We start from the raw sequence: 26,215 nt of genomic DNA, 5'->3' as shown, positions 1-26,215 counted from the left end.
CTCCTAGCCAGGGTTATTTCCCCCAGAGCCCGCGGGCATGGGGTGGATGGGTGCGGATGGCCTCCGGGAGGGAGGGGGAAGAGGAGAGAGGGCGGGAGCGCGGCGTGGCTTTATCTGTAAAGTCGTCGTCCCCCCCCCCCCCCCCCACCCCGCGGGGGGGGGGGGGCAGCGCTCGTCTGGGCTGCGGGGGGGTGCGCGGAGTTTCCCCTTTTTCCCCCTCCGCCTTTGCCCCCCCCGCCCCCAGCGGGGCAGCCCCCCGGGTGCGGCCCCGCCGCCCCCTCCCCTGGCCCCGTGCGGGGGGCTCGGCGCGGTGCCGGCAGCGCGGGGTGCGGGCCTGGCTCCCGCTCCCCCTCCTCTCCCTTCTCCCTCTCATTTGAATAATGTCTAATTCGGGGAGGTTTATATTATTGAAATGGCCGCCCGGCTTTCCCCGCCTCTCATGTTTAGTAATTCAGACCTTTAATAACAGCCACTCAGAGCCCAACGCCGTGTTTATATTTTACATTCGCCCCATGTGCTTTTGTGGTTCAATGTGATTCTTCTTTCTCGCTCTCTCTCGCTTTTTTTAAAATTTCTTGGCAACCCACAGGGCCCCGAGATCAAACCCAGGCGGTGTGAGGAGAGGAGGGGGAGCTGGGCCCTGGCTGCTCTGGCAGCGCCTAGGCCTCACTCTGCTGCTTGATTTATTTACTAATAACCAAAATGACCCCCTCCCCCTTCCCCCCCCCTCCAACCTCCACTCCACCCCTGCCAGCAAAAACAAAACCCTCCTGGGGCCTGAGCAGCATCAGATCTGCTCATAGATTCTCAAACACTCATGTCTTTTAAATAAGGAGCTTATTTTTAATTTATAGCAACTCAGGACTGTAAAGCTGTGCCTTTCATATTTGCTTTGCAGAGGCTTATGCATTTTTGGTCCCTTTGTCCTTGCTTCTTTTCCTTAAAGGAGAGTTGCTCCTAATTTACGTTTCCTGGCACTGGGAGAACTGCTGAAGGCACACTCAAAATCCAAACAGCTCTCCTCCCTCTGAACACAAACAGTATTGAATACATTGAGGATAATCTTATTCGCTTTCTTTTTGCTTGGTGTGGATGCAGTTTAGCAGTGCTGTGTGTCAGATGCTTTTGTCGTTGCTTGAATCTGACTATTCTGGTTGGCTGTGGGTTTTTTCTTTTCCCATTTAGATTTGGCTTTCAAGAAAAAAAGATGCCACTAGGCAGCGCAGGGCCTAGGAAGGAAGATAAGTTTGCAGCGATTGTGGCGTAAGACCACCAAGTGGAAATTGAAATTAATCCTCTTAAATTGTCTGCAGTAATTCGGTGTTAAACCAGATATGAGGCTACTTAGAAAGAAAACAAATGGACTGTTTTATTAGAAAGAGGTGGCAACTTTAAAAAATTCATGTATGCGGCACAGGTCTGGATAAAGCTGTCTAGGTTTTCATTAGTGACCATTGTTTTCAGCCCGTGGAGAAAAGGACCTAGCAGCAGGACTCTTCCCAGTAACTGCTCCCATTAGCATGTAAACATCTCTGAAACGCTGTGAGAAGAGAGTTCCTATGCAAGTGTGGTCAGTCTGTTTTGCAGTTGGCTTCTAAATTTAATTTCTCTCCAAATACTACGCTGCAGCTAATGAAAAGCGTTTGGGTTTACAAAAATAACGGCTCGGGTTATTTATCCTTTTTTGCTTCACCCTTGGCGAAGGCAGGCCTTGAATACTAGAGGAAAAAAAAAAAATCAGTGGAAGCGGTAATGAGACTGTTGAGGTGACTGACTGTTTCACAGCCCAACAGCACCGGGGCTGGCTGGACAAAAAGCCGTAATATGATTTCATGCCTTAAATAGCATATGTTTTTGCACTCGCTTCGCGAGATGTGGTCAAGCCGATGATGTCATTGGCCAGAGGACAAGGTGCAGTTAATTTGATTTATTGACCTGGGGTGAGGTGTAGCACTGAAACCTTCTCATAGGGAAACCATTTATCTGAGGACAATTTCCTTTATAGCAGCAATTTAACCACTGCTGAGACTGTAGATATTTTATCCGGGATGATAAAAATGTACATTGCGTCTTGCAAACAAAATTTCTTTGTCCCTGACGTTTTAGTAATTTTTATAGAATGGAACACTGGACAGTGGCCTTGTGCAGCCTTATGGCTGGACTGGGGTTTGTGGCTCTGTGTTCAGTTATTTACATGACAAAACAGAAATGCATTTCTCTCAAACACATTGTGAGACCGTGTTGTAGCTCAAAATTGTACTGGAATATCCAGCTTGATGCAGATAGAAATGTCTTTGGCAGTGAAGCCTGCGGCAGTGTGTTAGTGGGAAGTCTCCTTTCTGAAACCCTGGCCTCGTCTTTGCCTTTTGGAAGATGCTAGGACTAATGCTGAGATATTATTTCTCAGTCTTGAGCAAGGACTTCTATACTTCACTACGGATGGGTGTCGGATCCTGTCTGCCAGTGGCGAGAGAATAAAAGAAATGGTTTTTTTTTTCCTGCCTCATGGACTGCCTGGCTGCGGTGAGGGTGGGTGGTTGTACTGCTGTCCTGGTGCTTCCGAACTGTTGCAAGGGGGTTATGTTCTGGTATTTTGCTGTCTTCTGAACAGCTGTTCTCAGGGACAAAAGCAAGAAGGCTTGTCCTCCCTGTTCAGCAGTTGTACAGTCTGGTTGCCTTTGCTCAGTTATCAAGGTGGTATTGCCTTGCCCCCCTCCCCCCCTTCCCCCTCCTCCCTCCCGTGAACCCCCCCCCCACCCATAGCCCCTCTCAAATTGACCAAAACTTTCAGTCTAGCAGCAGGTTGGATGAAAGATTTGCCGGTATTATTACCCGTGAAGACCAGAATTGGGAAGATGTAAGTCAGTATGGTAACATTATCAACTGTAGGAATGAGGGTTACTCCTCCCTTCCTCAAAGGAAAGGGAGAGAACCTGAGCTTTCCACCCTATCATCTTAGGAGGAAAAAATCTCAGATTTGCTGTCACTAACAATTTCTCGAAGATTAGCCCACAGTAATAATTCAAGCAAGTAAGTGTTACACTGACTTCCTGATGCTGAATGTGAATAGTTTCTGGATGCTTGTCTTAGTGAGCAGTGATGATGAGATGTGGAGCTGCCTCAGTTGACGGAATCAGTGAGGTAACCTTCAGCTCCATCTGTCCTTTAAATCTGTGAAGCAGCAACAGATTCTCTGTTAGAAGTCTCTTAGGCTGTGTTGTTCCTACTCCTGGTCGATCCTAATAATACCCTGAAAAATGAGATCTTGACTGTCATTGTCACCTAAATAATCATTGTCAAAGTTCAAGTGGTAAATCCGAATTCAATGCGGCACCTTTTGGCTGTTTTCATTATGTTCAAATATGCAAAGATGCGAAGAATTTTGAGGTATATGTTTTGTCCCTCCTGTCAAGAATGCTTTTGTTTGGTTGATCTGCCATCCTGCTTTTTTTTTTTTTTTTTCTATTAAATAAATAGCATTTGTTTCTTCCAGAGACACATTTGTTTTCTCTCTCGATTCTCTGGATAAAATTGCAGTAGTTGTTTGTACTATGCAATAATTTATTCATTTGCTTTCATCAAATTTTGGCTCTCTTGCAGTCCAGGACTTCAGTCTGATTGCAACATGTTTAACACGCATATCTAGCCAGTTATTTTTTCCCAGCAATGCTTTCCATTCCCGTTAAACTGTTGTTGCCCATAAAACAGCAATCTTGATATTGATAATTTATACAGCTGACAATTAGGTAGCTGCTTACACTCACGCTTTTATTGAATTTATCTGGAGAGATTCAGCGATGGTCCTGGCAAATGACTGTTTCATGACCCATCTTCAATCTCCGTGACAAAGTTATTGTTCAAAGGGGTTGAACAAAATTAAGGATGACTGGAGTGTCCCAAATGCGGCGTGCTTGGTTTGGGTGCTTGTGCTGGGATACGAATGAGAGACCATGTCATGTTGCTGGGTAGGCTTGCAGTGCTGTTTGCTGCTGCAGAGATTTGCTGTCTGTTGACAAATTTTCCCACTCCTTTCCCTTTTGTGCTGCGCCGCAATACAAAGCGAGTTAAATGTGGGTTCTGCTGGAGTGAGTGGGGGAGAACTGATATGTTTAAGGAAAGATGCTAGTCTTGGTTAGTGTATACTGAATAATTGCTCATGTTTTACTTGAAACTATTTGACAATAACTAATTGAAAACACGCACATAAATACGTTTTCCTTTCTATTGTTCTTTGGGTTAAATTTCTTGTATGAGTTGACCCTCGCGCTGCTTCATGCACGCTTATTCTTCTCTCTGGAAGAAATAATTACTTAAAATGTCAGTGTTACTCCTTTTCCTAGCTTCTTATTTCACAAACAGATAGCAAATCTGTTTTTGTTAGCATAACTATATTAGAAGTTATGACCTCTTTAATGCATTACATGGTGTTCGCAAAGGTTTTGTTTTTAATGGACTACTACTGGCTAATTGATCTAGTTTAGGGTTAATAAGCAGCACACTTGAGTGATGAAGTGGTAGTTTGGAGTAGAGGATTTACTGGGCTCCAATCTTGACTTTGTCACCAGTTTTGCTTGCTTTGCAGTTTTGGCTAAATCCATATAATGGGAATGATAGAGAATGTTTTCACTGAAGTGTTGCTGAGGGAATAATTAGCTAATGTTTCATAGCATTTCTGAGGATAATACTGCACCTCTTTTACTCGTGCATGTAATTGTATAAGCTTGTGTCCAGGTTATACTTTGCTTAGGATGTTTCGGTGCTGACATGTTTGTGTACTCTCATCAGTGTTGGAGGCCTCCTGTTGTAAAGGCACAGATTGCTGTCAGTTCTAACTACGTACGGCGTGATGCGAATCTGCTGTAGGGTATGCACTTCAGTGGCAATTTAAATCAGTCTGAGTCTGGGCTCCTCCCCCTGTGTGTTTCTGTCCCCTTCCCCACACTTGTGCAGATGCTCGCCTGATTCCTTTGCTGAGCTTGTGTGGGGAATTAAGTTGGCAGAAAACACGCCTTGCTAAAAATAAGTTTTTTGTTGGTTTAGCTCTCTGAACTGGCTTGCGATGTGGTTAGACAAACTGTAGCACCAATGGACGAAGGGGACAAGAAGCGCGTATGTTGACTCAAGTCTTCTCCTAGTTCTATCTGATGGCATTCCTGTTGGTGGAAATCATAGACTGGTTTGGTTTGAAAGGGACCTTTCAGATCACCTGCTATAAACAAGGGACACCTCCCACTAGACCAGGCTGCTCAAAGCCACATCCAGCCTGGTTTTGAACACCTCCAGGGAGGGGGCATCCACAGCACTGCTGGCCCTACCTGTTCCAGTTCTCTCAAACCTCACAGTAAAGAACTTCTTGCTAATATGTAGTCTAAATCTACCCTCTTCCCGTTTGAAACCATTTCCTCTTGTCCTGTTGCTATGTGCCTTTGTAAAATGGGGTGTTGTGCTCTTGTCTGTGTGATCATACCACTTGCTTGGCACCAGTTCTAGCATACTGATTTCTAAGATGCTGTAGGATGATTAGCTTGCTAACCAGGTGGATTAACTAGCCTGACATAATTTTAGATTGCAAGTTTGTGAATTGAAGTTGGCTCAACAAAAGCCTTCAGTTCCATTAAGGACAGCATGAGAGAGAGGATCAAACTGAGTAGGGGGAAGAAGGAAGAAGAGTCAAGTTTCCTCTTGTCAGGAGCAGCAAGTATTTTATTTTGCTTACTTGCACTGTATAGCTTCACCTTTGTGCAGTGCTTCACACCATTCAACCAGTCGGTGGGCTCAACTTGGTCTCAGATGGCACTAGCCCAAGGGAAGTGATGGGAGTGCGTGGCCATGGGCACAGTGCTGGGCCTCCTATGCTAGCAATAGGCTGGTACAGAGGTTATTGGTGATGAAACTGCACTTCAGCAAATGAGTAGCTTAGAAACCAGCAGATGTTGACAATTGAGCATGGCATATGTTGTCACAGGTATGACTGCGTTAATGGCTGCTGTGATAGAGACTCTTAAATAAAAATTGAACAGACCACGCTGTAGGTGGTTCCCATTGTTTCAGAGTTGCCTACAGTGAGAGAGACTGTGGCTCCAAAGGGCTTACTGTCAAAGGTACCTAGGAAGTTACAAGCACTGTTCCTTTTGCTAAATTTGTCTGATACCCATCTCTATATCAGCCGTTTAACATGATGGGTTTGAAAGAGATGCATCTTCAATAAACTGTGTCATTGTGACAATGAACTTTTTTTCAGCATTCCTCTTTTTCTGTCCTTCTTCCCAGAGATCAGCTTTGGCTGTACGGGGATGAAGTAGCGTGTTAGCAGTCTTTATAAAACAGCTGTATTTCACACTGTATGACATAGCGTGAAATTTTAGAAAAGAAAGCTACGAACAGCTGAATTACTTAGACTGTAAATACTACAGAACACTTAAAATATATGCACAAAAACCTGTTGAATGAGGATGGAGATGTAGCTTGTTATTCTTTTCCTTTCCTTTGGGGCTTAAGGGCTGTTAGGAAGCTGCCATCCTTTTTGCAGTGAGCTCCTTTGCTGTTTGTTCTCTTTGTCCTTCTGATGATTCAGTTTTATTTGAAAAATGCCATGTGACTTAGTAATTTGTGCCTGACCATACCAGTGTGGAGTTTTAGCTTTATACTGCTTGGATATAGCCCAAGGGGAGGAGTATACAGTGAATAAAGGTAAAAATGACTCAGACATCTGATGAATCACTCATTTATGTATTAGTTAATATGGTCTACTGAATGAAAAATGTGCTTTAAGTTTCTTTCAGGACTTCTGCTGCAAAGATGCCTTTCTATTTTTCCATAATTCTGCTTCTTACCTGCTGGTCTTTAGTACAGAAGGTTATCGCTCCTGTTTTTCAGCTGGAGGTTTAAATCGGAATTGGCACTTGGTTATTCTGAAGGCTGCAGAGAGATGGAAATGCCACAAAATGCTGTCCAACTCCCTACCAGCTTCTACCGGTGCTTCCCACTGTGTTCTACATGCATGTGTGCACACCCTTTGGGAAATGTGCTGGAAAGCTTGGGCTGTGAATGGATTCTTCTAATTGTAGCAGTAGGCACATCATTGCTTCTGACTGTTGGAGTTTGCTGTTCCCTTGCATCTGTTGGGTCTGCCCACATGAGCGTTGTCTAATCCATTCAGGTTGAAATTAGTGAGGTTAGCAAAGGCTGTGGTCTTAGCTGCCTGGAGAAGCCCAGATAATTCTGATTGAAATCTGTGAGTGAGGGATCGTTTGAGTTGCTTTGTCATCGTACCTGAGGGTACAGTTCATGTTACGCTTAATCCAATTTAAGAGGGGGTTGCTGCCAAAAAGAAGTGGGAACATAAGCAGGGAGAGTACTGGGCTGTCACTTTCTGGATTATTGTCTGTTCTGATAAAGGCTATGTAAAACTGCCCTAGCTTCTGGCAGAAATTGGGTAGCATTGCATGGAGAAACTGGAGGTAGGGAGAGCAAAGGGAGCAGTAACCTGCTGTCAGTGCTTGAGTCTGAATGAAGATGTCTCTTCTCAGTGTTAGAAATGTGGCTGTCTGGTCATTCTTTTTTATTAAATGTGTTGATCTGAACTTACAGTGTAAATTGTGAGTTTGTCTGGTACTTAGTAGGTTCCCTTAAAAAAGAAAGTTGTAAAGTCATCTTTACTTGCTGTTCCAATTCAGTTATAGCCTGGCTGCACCACTTTCTATCAGAGTTAGCCAAGCATTGTGCTAGAAAACGATGCAGAAGTAGCAGCAGTTGTAGGGATTTTTATGCAAATTGTCAGAAGAGGAGATGTCAGATGGAAGTGTAATCTAGAAAACAGATATCTGAACTTCTGCTGCTTATGTGTTATTTTGCCTGTGCAAGGTAGAGTACAAGGAAGGTCTAAACACTCTGTTGCACATTGTTCTTCACATCCAGCTCAGGCAACCACAGAGAAGAACGTCCTTACATTTTTGGGAACGTAACCAAAGGCGCTGTCTCTGTTTACCCTGGTTTTACATCAGGAGTCTGCTGTTGGAGGAGGTCAGGTGTATCTTGCATGTGAGCCAGTATGGTGATTTTTGATCTTTCTTTTCTTTCAAACAAAAAGAGAATAGACTTCTCGCTTATCTCTCAGTTCATTTTAGGTTTCATAGGTTGTTCTTTTCCTACCCTAAAGAGCTCATCAGCACCGTAAGAGTTCTGGAAAGATGATGTTCTCTGATGCCCTGAACATATGCAGCTCTGTAAAGCAATCTAGGTGTTGCTCTTATGTTTTTCTTGTTTGCTTGTATGGGAAGTAGAGAATTGGAGGCTCCTTTTGCTGTCATACCTCATGAAGATAAGGGGAAGATGGAAGGGGTTCATGTTTTAAAGATTCAGCCTCTGTTACTGCAGCATACGAAGAATCCACTGCTGAGTAGATTCTCAACTTTGTGAGGGTCTTGAGTGTCTTCCAGAAGTATCCTACAGGCACAGGCTGCAGAAATCTGCATAATTCTGAAATTTCTTTAGTGGGAGGCTGCTGCTTTTCTCATTGCAGCAGGAAGCAGTGGTGTTGTAAAGAATAATCTCCCTTCAGAGTTCCAAGAGGTGAAATTGTTTTTAATGATGCATTTTCATTTGGTAACCTAGTTCCATCACAGTTGCACCTTATATGGTTCCCTTCTGTGGCAGTGCAGGGACGTGTTCAAAATACGCTGAGGACTGACTAAAGCCCAGTGTCATAAAACTTCCTGAGAATGTGACTGAACCATGCTTGTGTTGGAAAAACTACTTCGTTAATGTCGTTCTCAACATAGTTAAAATTGAAAACGGACCCAGGAAGGTCTTGCAACGCATTTTTAATAATATCTCTAGCAAACTAGCTATTTTTAAGCTAACGGCTAATTTTAAAGTATATAGCATTGAAGTTAAGTACTTTTTAACTTCAGTTTTCTGTGATTTTTGGGTAATGAGCTCTTCAGTAGTAGGAAGGATTTGCTATGTGGTAGTTTGAATACAGAGTTTCTCACCTTGGTTTGTGGGGGGATAGGAGGAACAGGGAGTGTTTCTGCACTGTGTGGTCAGGTCAGGTTTGTCAGGTTTGCAAGTGTTTTAGGCATCTCTAAAGATCTTAAGAAAACAATTTCAATTGTTGCTCCTTCAATAGTATTGATTAATAATATGAATTAAAAATACTGCATACAAAGGTGTGCCAGCAGTTCTGTCCTCTCATTCTCCATATGTAGCATTAACTTGTGAGAAGGTTAGGATTAACGGAAGGATTGTTGGTGGGATAAACCTCATTCAGCAAGATCACTTCAAAGTTGCATGAAAAACTCTTTCCAAAGTCTTGAGACAATCTGTCATTTTCTGTGCGCACTCAGAGAAGAAGCGTTAGTTCTTAGTTGCTTAAGGGATCGGTTAATCTGTCAGTCTCTCTAAATGCAAAATTAACTGCAGGCAGAGCAGTATCTTCATTATTTATTGGAGTTCTGATTTCACGTGGTGTGGATCTGAGCTAGAAATGCTCTATTTACAATGAGGGAGGAGGTGTCATTGCCATTTGTCGTATATTCTCATCACAGGTGTGTCTGGACTGTATAATACAGACACTTAAAGAAGCTTGGAATTATTATAGAGAAGTTGAGAAATCTATCTGCATTTCTGGCATGACTTGCTTGAGGTTTTATCAGTTCACTGCTTTCAGTTTTCTGAGTTTGTGGCAGTTGTATTGACTGTGTTTTATGTATTAGGCTATGTGCCTGTATACACAAGTAATAATCACCAAAGGCAGCATCTGTCCCTAAGGCTTTAGAAAAACAAACACTTGGAAGGTAGAGAAATGAACGTGCCTTTCATTAGCAGGGAATAGCTTGGTATGATTAACAGTTTTCTTGTAATATGTAGGCTGCTATGGGCAGTTGTTTCTTGAACAGGCTTAATTCTGTGACAGGTTGGTTAGGGATTTTTGTGACACTGTCATCCAAGTTGTAGCTGTCATTCTTGGTTATGTGTGTTAATATCAGGAGAACATGGGAGACAAATGTTGTGGATGCAGCTGTCTACTAATTACCTGTATCTAAACTCCTCACCTCGCTTGCAGTGTCAGCTTTGTGTGTAGTTGTTTGTTGTGACAAGCTTTATAAAATGTAGGTGCTGGACAGGCAGACTGCTTCAGTACTTCTGTCCTTTGCCTTTGCTGTAATCAGTGTTGTGGATAGCAATAAAGTGTCTGACCGAGGCATGAAGCCAGGATAGAAATGTGGTTTAATTGATAACAAAGATGTTGCTGTTTTCTTAGAAGCTGTTGACCAGTGCACACTGGAACTCGGTAGCCTGATTGACTCGGTGCATATGGAAACATTCTTTGGTCTGGCAAAAATCTTAGGGATTGTTTTTAAGAACCACTGAGGTAGCAAATAAATACACTTCGCTACATGCTGTGATCTACTTGTTAAAATTTGTTTGGAAATGATTGCTTTGGTTCTCATCAACTCTTCAAGGCTGAACTGTGCAACATTTGACGTGGGATTACTACATGATATGAAAACTCGGGGGAGCACACACAAGAAAGGCCAGCTTAGAGGAAAAGGATGATATTTGATTTCTGAGCAGACTGCTTGGTGGCTGCTGCCAGAGCCCTGCAGATCCCTGCACTGCATTTAGTGAGCACTGGAAACAACCACCGGTGGTGGAAGGCTCTGCTGGGGCGGCCCTTAAACAAAAGGAGGGCTAGGCTCTCAGCGTGCTGGCTGCTGCTGTGTTCTGCTGTGTGACAGTCCCACGTGCACTGGCTGTCCGGCTTAGAAAACGAATGTTTGTTTGTTGTCCCTGGGAGTTCTTGCCCCGTGTTTCCTATTGGAGCATAGGTTTGTTGTATGTGGCTGCAGATGTATGCACAGAGAGAGGAAAGTACAAATAAAAAAATTACTCCATACTGAAAAAATCAGCATTTCTGTGGAAGAAAAACATCACTTTTTCAGTTAGGCCCTTTTCATCGCATGTATACTTCACCAGGCCTCTTTCTGTGTGCCTGAGCGTTTAAACAAGTCGCAAACCAGATGGACAAAACGAGGCATTGAAAGGCAATTTGCTTTCCATAATATCTTATTTCCCGTGCTGCTGACTAGGTGTGTGTGGATAAGGAGGCTTCTTTTGTGGCGGCACAGGTGCGCCGTGGCTCTGCGGCAGAGGCAGGGCCGGTGCTTGAGACAGCCAGTTGCCATGGAAACAATTATGATGTCACGAATTCAGGGCAGTGACTTCACTGCAGTCTACTCTATTCTCGGCTTTCCTCAGCTCTGGCACGGTGATAAGCATCTCTGTGTGATCCCGGGGCTTGTTTATTCAGTAACAGCAACTAACGTGCTCCAGGTCTCTCAAATGAAACCTAATGGCTGCTTACTATAAATTCACCCCCCAAACCTGGGATATTACGTCTGCCTTTATCTTGACCTTTTTAGCTGCGTTAGCCCCAAAAGCTGATGTGTTGTGAATGGAGAGGAAAACGCTTTTGTAGCTAGCTGAGAGGAATGCTTGTACTTCTAAAACTAGAATGGGAGCATAGTAGTGATCTGCTGCATCTTCTCCCAGAAGAATTTGTTCAATTCTGGCTTGCCTTTCTTTGTCCTATTCTTTCCTGAAGCAGGCAAAATGTTTTCCTGCTCTCATTTAAGGGTTTGTTGACCTGCAGGTTGTACCAGGAAACTTCCTGCCCATCAGCCTTTGGAAATGGTCAGCTGTTTCTGCTCCCTGAGCATTTCCATTTGTCGCTGGGTTGCGCACCTCCATTTCATTTCACAGGTAGCAGTGCTGGCTGCATTCAGTGTGGCATTCTCTGCTGCATTCTGATAGTAAAAAAGAAGTATTTAGCCTTTTTCTCACGTCTGTGAAGTGATAGGATTTCCGAATTTAGCCTCCAATAAAATGTGATTAAAAACACTGAGCTTAACTGAGGTGCTTTTAGTTTGTTGGGATAACCAAGTGTCTGTTTAATGCTGGCTTAATGGCTTAACTTGGAGGTTGCCTGAGATTTCTAGGCCGTCAGACTTCTTATGTTATCACTGAGTAGCACAAAGTATGTTTAAGTGGCATGCCAGGTATTTTTTTCTAACATCTTGCATTGGCAAGAGAAAGATTGTTCACCTTTGCTTCAGTTCAACAAAGGTGGTGTCTGTAGGACTGAAATTTGTTGTTATTAGCCTTTCAGCGTGCTTAAAAAAGGAGAAAATGTAGGGTGTGTGGATTTCTTCTCGTGGCTTAGTACTGTGGTTATCATTTGCATTAAATTGTATTGAGCATCCATCCATTTATCGGAGGTTAGAATTAAATGACCTCTTCACATTTTTCTTCCTCTGAAGAAAGATGGAGACTTGAAATCATCCACCAGCAAATGGGAGAATGTCGCAGGCAGCCTGCAAGGAAGATGAAAACATCTGGAAAATTAAAGTTGCAGTTGTCTCTGCAGACGAGGAAGAAAAAAAAATATGTATCTTGTCATTTCTGATGAGCTTATTGTGGAAGTTGAATTCTGGCATGCTGCAACCGGAGTTACAAATGTGATGGAGATGTTGTAATAAGCTTCTAATACGGAGATGACTGTAAAATGCTGTTGCAGGTGCTATTGTTCCCATTACCGACTTGAAGATGTGCTGGTTTATGCTGGTAACAGTTGTGCTTAGTAGGTATTTTCTTTAATCAGTATGAACATGTTATTGCTAAGATAGCTTGAATTAAAATCTCTATATGTTGTTTTTTTTTTCCCTAAAAATGCAGACTGTTTATCTGCGTGCAATGCCTGTTTTATTAATTTGAGAGTACTGATACAATTTGATTGCTGAATCTTCTGTTACTGAGGTCTACGTGCTTCTCAGCATAGCACTTCATAATTTAGCTGCTATGTTTTTTGAGTTCATTTCTAAACAGTAAGCTATTGGGAGGAATAGAGCTTTCTTAATGACAAACTGGCATAACAGTGCATGAAAAATTGCTAACTGAAAACCCCAACTTTTTAGTCACATGGAGATTAGATCATTCAGTTCCCAGCAGTGTTTGCCTGAGCTAGTGTTACGTTTAGAAATAGCGCTGTGGCAGTTATTATCAGGCTGAATATACTTGGAATCTAAAGCTCTGGACTGCAGGTGCCTCGGCAGTGAAAATTCCCCTCATGTGAGGGGGGAGCATAGGCAGCTTAGTAGAATGCTTGGGGAAAATGATCACCTTGTGAAAAAGAATGGAAGCTCGGAATGGAAAAAGCGAAAATCAGCTTGAGAGTGCGAGTGCCCATATTGTCTTTTATGAACAGGCAGGCTCTGTATCTGCAGTATATAGATCAGAGAGGATCAGAAAGGATGTTGCTGTTTCAGACTTCCCATTTAGGAGAATGGGATGATGAGCATCATGGTGGGGAAGGAAGGCACACCCCCCAGCCTCTTTTTTTTTTTAATAATGGAATGAAACAACAAAAGCTGTCAGTATTCTTAATTCCTCTGTGAGGACCAGTTACGTTCTGGGACCCAGAAAATAAGCAAACTAATCGGAATAGTTTCATTTCAGTGCTGTCGATTTTTAATTGAAAGTACAGCATGAAAATGACCTCATACATTAGTACCAAATTCTGCACGCTTAGGTTCTAGATTTTGCATAAGCAATCTTGTAAGTTAGTGCTAGTGCTGGTATTCCATGAAAGAGAGTGGTGATGTTGGTGGAAGTATGGATGGGTAATTAGCTTGCATTTCATGACTCAGCAGCTAAGAGTGGTTTAAATTGGGCTGTTCAATGGCTGGAGCTACTGGTGGTGATCTGGTACTTTTGGCTGCAGCTCTGAAGGCTTTTTCTGTGGATCAGCAGCTCTGAAGGAATTTGGGTGTGGAGGGCTAATGTGCTTGTTTTGGTTACTTTACCTGCTTCGCAGCCCAGAGACAAATTTGGGTCAGAGTTGGGACGTATAAAAGAGGAGTTAACAAAAGAAAGCAAAGTCTTGATTGAGGGGCTGCTTGCTACCATGGAAGGATTAGAAGGCTGCAGATATCAGGGAAGTGTTGTTTCAGGGACTACGCTTGGTAGAAAGAGGAGTTTCTGGACTTGGTCCTGCTCGGGGTCCCACCTGACCTGTTAACCTATCAACACATCCATCTGTCACGGTTCTGAATAGCAGGTGACTTTACCCACAGTTCCTCTGCTGCCTCCAGTCTGCTGGGGAAAGCTGTGAGCAACAGCACAAACACCCCTTCAGAAGTGCCCTGTCCTTTCATAACAAAACCTCTGTCTTCAGAGGCATTTATTGGCATCATAAACTGCTATGTGCTTTGCAAAGACCTATCTCGAAAATTCGGTGTATGACCTTACAAAGCAGTAAAGATTTGAGATTTGATGTTGCGCAGGCAATCAAGAGAATCTTCCTTAGTGCAGGGAAGCTGGCTGTAACAAGCACATTTCAAAGTTGCTATTGATGAGTTCTGACAAACACAATGTTAATTGGGAACCTTGAGAGAGCGTCCATGAGTTTGTGCGTAGAGATGAAGCGTCCTCCCCACCCCTCGGACTGTTTGGGAAGTGCTGTGGGATGCCAGGATGACATGGTTATCCTGACATGGTTATCCTGGCCTCAGCAGGCTGCCTGGCTCACTTTTTTTTCAGCTCTCATTCAGATTACCCAGCAGCCTTTGTGCTTTGCTATGATCAAACGATACAGCCCTCATGGAAAAATGTGCTGCTCAAAGCTCTGTGTGGCTCCTGTAGCCAACTTGATCTATACAATGGGAAATAGGAAAGCCTTTTTTATCTGATTAAACAGCCGACATTGGCATGAAATCGCCTTTTTAATATCAACTTGCTGGAAGTGCTATGACAATACAAATACCTTTTTTTCATTGTTGGGAAAGCAAAAGAAAAAAAAGAAAAAGAAAAAGAAAAAAGAAAACAAAAAGCCAACCAGCATTTCCTCATTTCATGTATTACTGCCAGAGCGTTCTTTGATGTTGAATTTAATCATCAGATGTGATAGCACGGTTCTACTTTTTGAATTGCTGTTAGCTGCCAGCATCCATGCTTCACGTGTTTTCCTGGTGATCTCAGTTATTGTTTCTTCTTGCTTGCAATACGTTAAATGAATTGATAATAAAATGAAGCATGTTTTAGCAGTAATCATTAAATTGCAGATATTGAATCATCAGTTTAGGAAATTGCCATGCCTGTTCTTAGCATCCACTGTGTTTGTAGATTTGTGTGCAAGGTGCCTTTTCGGGAGAAAAAGGGCATTCTTGATCAGCTACCTGTCCTTTTGGCGTGAAGTTGTGATTTCACTCAAACACTGCATTCCCATGCATCTTGTTTTTTGCCCAAAGCACAGTAGAAGGTACTGCACCTAAGGCAAAAAGCTGCAGAAGCTAGCTGTTCTAATATCACACTCAAATAGGAAAGGTGATGGTGATGTAGTCCTTGGGGATTTCCAGACTGTTACAGAAACTGTCTTAGAATAAACCACATTCTGAGTTCAGAACTTCTCTTTAGAAAACTAATGTAAATCTTGGGAAATGCCTTGCTCACTGACACACACAAATGATACCTTAAAAGCAAATATGTGTGTGGTTAACAGGACAAAATTCAACAAAGATGTCTTTATAAACCTGAAAGCAATTCAGTTAACCTGCTTGTATTTACTTTTAAGAGCTTTGAGCGTATTCCTAACTCATATGAAACCTACGGAGGTGTCCCTGCTGAGTCTCCCACTGCATTTGGAGCAGGTGGTGGCTAAAGTGCTGAAGCTGGAAGTCTGTTCCAGAAAGTAGCCCAGAACAGTGCTCACTGTGTATCCAGACTCCCGTGCACAACAAGCACCGTGGACTTTCTGTGATTAGTCTATGATCAGTACAATTGCAAATGAAAACCAGTAGTAATGGCCTCAAATAAGGTGATGGCCAATGTCGGGTGGCTCTGTTTAATAGTGTTAGGTGATCCAATTTTTAAAGAACATTGCATTTGTTCTTCAAACAATAGTGTAAGTGTGGGTGCCCTCTGTATTAAACCTCTGTAGTGAAGGAAAGATTAATTTCAGTAATCTAAGCACAGCTTTTATGATTAAGCTGGTTGGTTTGTTTCTGCTTTTTCTAGTTAATTCTGGGTTTTGAGGCTTGGGGAAGGAGATATTTTTAGGCACTTTTCTTAAAATCTTGCTTAATGTTCTCTCCTTCCTCACCAAATGCACGCACATACTTGCTTCTGCTGCGGTGCTGTGGGTGGAGGAAAATATGAGGGGAGAAGCACAAAGGCAGAGGAGCAAGTTATCAAAAAGTCTTCATGAAATCTAAGGAGAAAAATAAAGCAGGAAAAGAATACTCTGCATATTCTTCAGCCTATAACAGTGCATTGTATGGGTGAACCTCACTCATGATGTAGCAGGTGTGGAGAGATACTTTGTTGTAATTGTAAAGTGTTTTTGGAGTAAATGCTTCTTGAGAGAAAAGTCACAATGTGAAGAAGGAATCTTAGAGTCAGTGGACTTACTCTAGGTTTTCTTCCCTTTCTATTAGCCATTAATGTATGCAATAAAAAAAAAAGAGCAGTATTCAAGCAGAGCAACCTCAAGATTTCAGGCAGAGATTGGCATTTGGCTGCCCTGGTTTGTGGTGTTTGCATTGGCCTCTGTTTATCGTCCATCGGCTTCTTAAATAGCATTGAATGCATAGGAAAAATTAAAGCTGTATACAATAAATAGTATCTTTCGTATGTAAGCAGAGAAAAATAATTATGGGATAGGGGTGACAAACATATGAGCCTGATTATCTAGTCACACTGGGGAGAAGTATCCTCAAAACGGTATCTTTAAACGGTTGTCCGCAGAGCTTCCTGCAGAGAAGAGCTTTGATGGGAACATTATTGGTCTCAGCGAGGATCACGATGTTTCATATGTGATTTCTAAGGATGATTTCAGTTCTGAGTGGGTAGAACTTTGTGATTGTGGCACTTTTTTTTTCAAGCTGAAGGAATTCCCGTTACCATCGGGTTTTACTAGGTACACGTATGCTATGATAGTTCTGTTCTTTAATCTAGAATGAAATCAAATCTAGAGTCTATTCAGCTCAACCGGCTGAATTCAGGTAGTGGTGTTTTGTTTTCATTTGTGCAATACCTGCACTAGAAGAGAGGGAACGCACAGAGCTGTTAGGAAGAACGTGGATATCTGATATTTTCATTTCCTGAGCCTCTGCTGGAGAAGCAGTGTTGGATGTGTTTCTTTTCCATATTTAAAAGAGACATCCTGAACACTTGATTATTTAAATACTAAGATGATGTGCCACTGCAGAGGCTTTTTCTTCTCATACTGCTTTCGTTCAATAAGATGCGCATTTTTTCTATATAAATGAACTCATATTCAGCAGTGCAATTGAATTCTCCTCTCCCTTTCTTCCTGCTGTAACTGGCAAGCAGTTTAGTTCATCCAGGTGTCAGTGCTTTTAGCCGTGTGATCACAATTTCCTAATGAGGGGTGGAAACTGTAAGAACTGGTTTGAAATCACTTTTCAAGTTTCAAAAAGAAAAAAAGAAGCAAAGCTATCTTAAAATTAACAGCTGGAGTATTTCTTTCTTTATGGCATTTCAAAAGGGAAAGAATAGAGATGGATTTTTTTTTTTTTGCTTGTATGAATGAAACCTTTCCCAGCTTTCCTCCCATTTTTCTCTCACGTTCAGCCCCCCATTTTCATCATAGAAATGTAATTCCTCCTCTGACTTTCCTCTGCGGTTTGTTCTCTGTGACGCAAGCGTGGCTTGGTTGTCGCAATGTGATGCTTTGCCTTTCAGTTTTGCTCACCTATTTTCCCATGTCTCTACTAATTTTTGGGTAACGCTGCCATTGTTTATTAGTTTTAACTATCTTTTCAGTGAGATTTCTGGCTTTGCGGGTGTGAAAGCAGTGCAGATAGGGCGCAAACATGAAGCCATGCCTGGCGGCCGCAGGGCACCCAGCACGGAGCAGCGTCTTCACAATAGCGCTCCGCCTCAGCCCGTGAATAAAAAGCTTACATGAGAAACGTATCGCTAGATTTCAGTTGTTTTCTTTTGACGCTGGGGAGGAGGGGGGACGTTTAATAATTATTTGAATGTTTTGCTGTGGGCTCCATTTTATTTTATTCTCTGTGAAAATGTTTCTAGTAGGAGCATTGGTAATTTTTTTTCTTCTTTAGTCTTATTTCTTGGAGGGTTTGGGAGAGTCAACCACCCCGGCTTGCAGGATCATTGAGTACAAACTCAACCTGAAGCATCTGGCTCCTGACCTCACTCATTAGCTACGAGTCGTTTGCTTGTTTACATATGATCATGGAGGGACAGCAGCAGTGCTAGATCAGAACACCTGGGCTATATTGATGCTTGAAATGCATTTTTTTTTTTTTTTCCCTTTAAGAAGTAGAAGCAACATGTGCTTCCAACTGCAGGATACTTGTGTCACGTTCCCAGGGAATGATGAGGCTCCTGGGAACTGCCACACTGGGGTATGGTGCTTCCGTTAGATGAGTCTGATTTTTACGTGGTGAGTTGTTGAGCAGTTAAGGCAGGTGATGGACTACATGTGTAGGGACACTTTTAGTAAGCGTAGTGTTTTAATGACTTGAGCAGCAGCATTGTCTTCTACATAACAGAGAGTAAGAAGTGTTTGAAAGGAGAGCTGAGGTGGGGTGCTATATAATATCTTGTGTCGCTTGTAGTAGGGCATGGGTTGATTGGGTAAGGGTACATGGTACCCTTACGGAGACTCAATACAATGAACATACATATAGTCAGACTGCTGGTAGCACTGATACATTTGTTTCTGCTCACTGTAGTGTCCTAGGAGTTAAGAAGGTGGTCTGAGTTAACAGTAATAAAAGCCTGTTTTGTATTTACAGTGGCCTAGCAAGAAAGTTTTTTGCCCTTTCAGAGTCTCAGTTGGAAAAGGCAGTCTGTAAATGCATTACAACTCAGGATTGTAAACTGACAGCATAATGCGGAACTGCAGTTGAGTTGCCAGAAGTTAAACTTGCAGTAGAAGCAAATTTTCATGTGCTTTTGCTTTGAAGTGAGCCATTCTGATATTTAAAACAGTAGTTGGGAACAACCTTTCCTGAGTTTTCAGATGGAGGCAGTTTGGTTGCTTTTCAGTTGGGTAGCGATTCAGAGACATCCTCTGCCTTCCTGAAATCAAGAATGTGAAGTTAACTCTGGAAGAATGCCCTCTTCTCATTAGAGGGGTCTATCAGTATGGCAGACTTTAATTTGGGACCAAGCCGAATAGACACATGTTGAGAAATGATTGGGCACGTCTGAAATTTCTTTCTGAGGATCAACTTCTCCATGCCTGCTGCTCTGTATCAAGGCTACTCTTAATACTGAAAAGTGAAGGAGCCTAAATGGATATTATTTCTGAACTTGTGCAGTTTGTTGGGGTAGCTGCCATTCTGGAGGAAGACTGCTTTGTCTTATACAGTAAATATCTTAATGTGCTATTTAATGGCAACCAAAAGCAAATTGTATCACAAGGTAAAGAATTTTCCTTTTATGAACTTGTCTAGTTCTGATTACTTCCTGTTCAGAATGGGGAGCCTGTCAGCGTGAAATTTAGCTTCAGCATCCTTCAGCACTGTGTAGATAGCAGGTCTGTTTCATCAGTACTACAAGGTACATGGTTGCTTTTCACCTAAAAGATAGTATATTTTCAACTGTGGTATTTAAAATCAGTTTAATGACGTTGTAAATGTAACAAGAGGGTCTAGGAATGATATCACAGTTCATTCATAGTTAACACTTATTTTTGCATGTAGACTGAGGAGAGCAGCATGCCTGGTCATTGGGATTCTGATGAAATTTGATAGATGAGCAAAAAGAATAGCTGCTTGTACTTAGGTGAATAAAGATACTGGAAAGAATCCTTTGTAGAACCACAGAACATTGCAAGTCATGAGAGGTTGTTTTTTCCTTTTCCAAATCAGGAATTTGGTGCACTTCTGGAAATTTGCTGGGAGCTGGAAAACTCAGCCTTTCAAGGTATCACAATAAACCAGTGATCTTAGCATTGTCTTTGTGCTTTCTGTGTCAGATGCTCCCAGGTCTTTGAGCTTTGATTTTGGAATTGGCAACTGAGATGCATGGCCTATTATAGGAGTATCGCAGCTCTTAATATCTAGCAGTCTCTACCAAATTTTAATGTTTCTGTTGTGGAGGGATGGTTTTGTCTCAACTGAAGTCCCTTGAGGGGGTTTGTTTCATAAGCGCTAGCAGGATTTTTCCTCGAACAAAATTCCACCCCTGAGGTCTTGCTGGTTCTTTGCTGCATTACGGATACTTGCATTTACTTTGCACATATTCAGCTGCAGCTGTTGCATATGTATAATGCAGTTGCAGTGAAAGGTTTTGGGTATTGTTGGTAAGTGAGCTAGGAAATGAGAAAACCAGTTCTATGTGGTAAATAGTAGGCTGTTAACTGGAAGGCAAAGAAATAAGATAGAAAATATGCATTAAATGGAGCAGCAGTACTGTTTTGGCACCTATGTGATATGTTGGCATAGCAAGCAGAAGTCTGAAATGCTAAGTTCCATCACAAGGCAAGACAAAATGAAATAAGAGCATTAAGGTAAGCGTTGATTACGAAGTAATTAGTATGCCCTAAGTAATTAGTATTACTCAAGCAATCCCTATCACTGTCCCAGTGATGAAAGGTATTTCTAACCGCATCTGGCTCCATTCACAAAGGTGTGTTCCTTTCCCACCAAAGAAACAGCAAATGTCTTGCATTTAATTTTTAGATGCTGATTTTTGAGTCCTCAGTCTTCGTTATTCAATATTCATTTTGTAGTTTTCATAGAGTGTTATTCAAGCTGCAGTAACCCTTTGCGGCGTTTGGCTTTTATTGCACTCTCTTCAGCTATTGCTGTCACATATCTGCATTGTGGTATGCAGCTAGCTTTTCGTAGCTCTTTTGGCTATTTTGGAGCTTATATAGCACTTAAAGATCACAGATGTAGTAATCTAGCAGTGATGACTTTCATCTTTTATTTTGGTTCTCAATGATAAGAACTGGTAGGAATAAAAAGCATGGCTACTAAGAAAGCTTTGACTCTGCATTACGTCAGCCTCCTGAAAAAGAAGTGACATACCAGATAGAAAAGCTATTGTACTGGTGTGCTTTTTTGAAGGAATTAATAGTGAATGCTTTTAAAAGTGTCCTTCATTATCAACCAAAATCATTTAATATATGTGGATGGGGAAGTCACTAACAGTGCACTGCAGATGGTAATCCTTTGTCAGAAGGACTTAGAGCACTCTTCTTAGGTGGCATTCATGTACTGCCTGGTATGAGCTGCTGCTTTTGTGGAGCACTGATGGTGTATCTGTGATATCTTAATCAGTTGCTGTTAAAATTCAGTATAGTAAGAGAAGATTGAATAAATGGAGAGGAAATGAGTCAGTCTTCGTTTAAATACCAAGCCACGGATGGTGCGCAAAGCCCTGACCTGAGGGAAGTCCTTCCCCCTACTCTAGTTTCCTTTTAGTCTCCTGGCTTCTCTAAAATAAACAAGAAGTATTTTCAGTTGCCATGGAATTTGTGTGGTGTCAAGAAAGGAGGTAGATAGACTCTTGTAATTTTAAAGGAGGTATCGGGGTGCATAATTCTCTTGGTACAAAAAAAGTGGTATCACTCAGTAAAGCAATATGTACTTTTTATTTTTATTTTTACTGTTTAACTGAAGCTTTGGATGACACTGGAGCCATAAGTCTCAAGTCAGCTGTTTTTATAAGCTTGATTTGACTGTTTGTGATAAGGAAGCTGGTTCCTTGTTTTTCTGTTTTATCAGATACAGAAAGCTTAAGTAAACTCCTTGGCTGAGTTTGGGGCTATTTGACAGACTGCCCTCCATATGGACCAAGTCTTGCCTTGTTTTGAGGACAGAAGTTCTATCTAATCCTGTGTTTCTATAAGCAGAATGTACCCGTCTTCAGTGTTCCAACAGTAACTTCTTTTCCCAAGAGCAGCAGCTGCTATGGGAGAAGCGTTACAGAAAACCGTAACCAAGAACTCTCTCCAAACTAAACAATAGTTTTGAAAGCTGACACTGGTTTTATTGCAGCACTGGGTGCATGGGAACCTCTCCATCTAGTATACATGCACCAGAGCTAAATCACCCTCATTATATACGTTTAATATGTGAATATGCATACGGTTTTTGTTTCCACCTATTCCCAGAATTGTCATGCATATTAAGTTCTGTCATTTTGCATGCACTGTTTATTTAAGGGATTCTTGCAATTGGTCTTTGTTAGTCTCTCAGTTTGCCTGTATATGGTACCAATGTCCAGGAACATCTACTGCTCTTTGGTGCCTTCCCACAATGTTTACACAAAGGGGCCTATGCTTTGAATGCTAACTGAATAGTTAGTCTCTGGTATCAGACAGATGGAGAAGCCAAAACAGTGGAGGCCTTCCAGCCCACGGACCTTGAGTTGGTGGCCCTGAGTGTAGGGAACACTGATAGAGCAGCTGCCCTGTGGACTTCTGCTTCTCCAGTGTCAGTAGCAAGTCTGTAAGAACATCTATCTAAGAAAAGCTGCTCAGGGAGCATTTCTTTCTCTCAGAGCCGTTTTTCCTTTCTGAAAAAGGTTGCAAAGATGGAAGTAGCTGTTGACTGCTTGTCAGACGGCACTGTTTTACTATTGACTTTTGAACTTACAAATCTTAGAGGAAACTTAGAAGAAATGGAGGAGCAACCCAATGTTGGTAAAGTATCTTTAGAATGAAAAAAAAAAAAAATTGCCTAACTGCTTACAGTTCTGGTTTGATTTCTGTAGGCGTCATAAAGTCCAGAGTTCATGGTTTGGTTTGACTGGGAAAGGATCTCAGCTTAAAAAGAGAATGAGAGTGTTAGGGGTCTTATGGTTGTGGTGTGGGTGGGGAGCTTTGTTGTTTGCTGTGGGCCTGAGATAGCCCTTAAGTTGATGTATTTTAAACCCCAAATACCAGAACAATTACCTGGTTTTGGTAATGTGGTTTCTGGATATGTTCTCTGAAGGATGCCCAACAGATATGCGCAGCGAAGAGAAGGAAATCGTTTGAGAGGACATACATAATTTGCGTAGTCGCTCAGAGAATAGAATGCCTCTGAGTGGAAGGGTGACTGCTGTGCACATCACAGGAGGAGGAAGACTCTACAGAAGTGATTTATACAATATACATATTCCCTGTATGAAAGCTAAGTGAGCTTATGCCTGGGAGCTGCACTAAGAAAATAAACGATGAGACTTCTTTTTAACTTTAAAATATCACCACTGCTGCCTCCAGTCAGTGTCATGATGAATGACTTGTTTTAATGCTCTGTATTTGGGATTAATGCAGTATTCTTTATTTGGTTTGCTTTGTGTACTATTCCTTGATGGCTGATTCAAGTACCGGATATGACTGCACTGCTTTTGCACTGAGTGTTAAATGTTAGGTGTGCTCCAAAAGTATTCCGAAGATGTACTTTGCACCTTGTGTGCATTGTAGTTTAGGACCAACCTGCTGAAGTTTTTGGACTGTTCTGTATCTCTATTGTGTCATGATAGGTGTTGGTTGTCTGTTGTTTATTTTCTGTCTGTATACTTGAAAGGTTCTTCATCCTGCTTTTAGCTGAGATTTGTCAGATGTTGTTTTTCAGGACCGCTTTAAGAAAGATGAAATAAGGTATACAAATCAGATCTTCTACTGCATTAAGGAGATATTTATTATCTCTGTCTTTAGTGGTGTCTGCTTCTTGTACATTGATTGTTTTTCTGAAATCTTTGTAGTTTTCAACCAATCTGACAGAAAGGCAAGCGTAGTTAAAAAAAGTGTTTTGCAGGTTCCATGAAAGTAGGTAAGGAGATGAGAGAGATCCCAGGGAGGTGCTCTGAGAGGGAGGTGGACTCGTGTTACAGACATTTAAGAGTTAATGTTATTAAAACTGTCCTTAAAAATACCCTGCACAAGAAAAGATTCAGTCAAACATAATATATGAAAATATAGTAGACAAGACAGTGTTCACAGAATGATCCATTTAAGTTGGTCTCTGTAGTCATAAGCATATTTTGTTCGCCAGCTGTAGGAGCGTAAATGCCTGTGATTGCAATTCTCTTTGGAATGTGTGAGATATTTGGGTGGCAAAGATAAACTTTGTTTGTAAGGAAACAAGTGTGGGAGCAAACTGGTTACCAGAGAAGGCAGCAGAAACTTTGAATTCTATGCCTCTACTGTTGCCCAAAGTTCCTTTAGTTATAGCCTCAAATACTTCAGATTTCTGTAATTAGTACACTGTAAGTATTCCAGTGCTGTCTGCTTCATATGAGTGTAACGCTGCCAGTCTTCAGAGTGTTTATAAGTGTAAATAATACTCAAGGGCACTCCTGCTGCACAAAACATATTTTCAGTCTTCAGTTACTTACATTGCTTTGGAAGCTCTTCCATCCTTTTTGTTTCCACTCGATATGTGTAATCTGAAATACGTTGCCTCGCTTGCAAAGTGGGCTTTATAGGGCAGGCTCTGTAGCTACGTGTGGACTTCCCCCAGGTCACTTTCTAAAGCAGAATGATTTCATAGAACAAAACCGGTAATCATAGGAAGCAAGCTTAATATAAAGAAGCTATATTTTTACCATTTCTTTTCTGTGATGTTTATCAGTTTACCTTACAGGTAGTATCGATTACTTTAGACTCAGGTTACCTGTATGTTTGGAACTTGTCTGCCATGTTCTTTACAAAAGTAGAAAGCTCCTTTTCTTTTTCAGAGAAGGGGGTAAAAAGGGTATATTGAGGGACTTAATATTAAGGGACTTGAAGCTACAAATTGTAAACTGAGCGAGAAATTTGGCTTAATCCTTAGATTTGGTAACTTTGAGTCTCATTGTTTTCCCTGATATACAGAAGATTTCTAGTAGATATCTGATCTCCTGAGGAATTACTACAGGTTCTGAAGTGATAACATGGAATCCTGCCTTGAAAAGAAGTGGCAGTGTGAGAGAAGAGACCTCTCTGTGAAGCACAGTGACAGCTGAACTCTGCCGAGTCAGTGGTGGTGCTGGCAGTCTGCTAGGCCCTTGCTTGACTGTGTGTTAGTGTGCATGTTATGCAGTTTGCGTGGTCTAATTGGGCATTTGGGTTTTTAAACAACGTGCAGGGTCATCATAGAGGGGCTATGCTTAAAATGGGAACTCTATGATATTATAGGAACAAGGAAGGGAATTGTTTTTAAGTTGTGAAATTTGCTTAACGAATTTGAGTTTGGGTACCTTGTTTTGTTCAGAGGGAGAGAAGATTTCAAGTCAGAACAGTAAAGTGATGAGAAGAGTGTTACCAAGAGGGCGTATTGCAGAAAGAAGCATCCGTAAAGCAGTCTGAAAATAGCCTGCTGTAGAAATAGTGTGCATGTATGTTGTCAGAGTATGTAGATCAGTGAGGAGACAGGGTAATTGTCAATAAGGGACAGCTTAAGATCCTTATGCATTAGAAATCTTTTATGGAATTAACTTCACGTGATTAACTATTAATAATTTATTGTGATATTGACACACGTGTCAGTACGCTTTGCAATCTCGTATTTTATTGCAAATATTATTGGCAAGCAACTTCAGTATATACATCATAGATAAAAATCCACAGAGGAATATATAAATTGCATGCGTGTAGCTGCTGCACAGTACAGAGGGGAGGAGGCGGCCTGGAGAGAACAAAAAAGATGCTTGAGAAAAGTGCAGGCTGCAGTTACGAATTATTTCATATAAGTATTGCCTATGGCATGGATATTTAAAGAGGGCGAAAAGCCGAATATATTACGAGCGCTAATATTAACCGCTGTTGGAGCGTGCTCAGCCAATTTAAAGCAGAGGGGACCAAACTTGGAAGCCTGCCTCGTACGTGCCCTAGTGTTTTTTTTCTCCTGCTCACCACGTTCTGTAAGACAGTGCTTGTCGTTGCTCCGGGTTTGGAGGAGCTGGTGGCCCTGCGTTGTGGCCAGGCCTGTGAGCTGGCCCCGCAGATGGCGCTGGCTCTGCTGCTCTTGCTGCTGGCCGGGTGCTGTGCTGGGAATGCTGATGGGGCTGTCTGGAAAATATGTGCCTTTCAGGTGGCTGCTGGAAACCAGATGGTTTTTGATAAGATTTTGATAAATGTATTGGGATCCATCGAGAATAAGATTTAGCATGAAAATAAATAAAGAGCACCCAGGGGAGTAATTCTATTGTGTTTATATTCCATAGTTCAGATAGGGGTTTTTTT

The 26,215-nt window shown here is 41.9% G+C and overlaps 1 protein-coding gene across 1 annotated transcript in view; it reads left to right on the top strand.

The window, feature by feature from the left end:
* The window catches only part of POU2F1 (POU class 2 homeobox 1), a 109,378-nt gene that overhangs the window by 539 nt on the left and 82,624 nt on the right, over nt 1-26,215 (top strand). The gene's annotated exons all lie outside the window — the stretch shown is intronic.

Source organism: Centrocercus urophasianus, unplaced genomic scaffold (assembly GCF_019232065.1).
Source record: "Centrocercus urophasianus isolate 14NV4802_14NV808 unplaced genomic scaffold, USGS_Curo_1.0 seq_12, whole genome shotgun sequence".
Classification (NCBI taxonomy): Eukaryota; Metazoa; Chordata; class Aves; order Galliformes; family Phasianidae; genus Centrocercus; species Centrocercus urophasianus.
The sequence above is the reverse complement of the archived record's forward strand: the minus strand, read 5'-3'. Positions and strand labels throughout refer to the sequence as shown.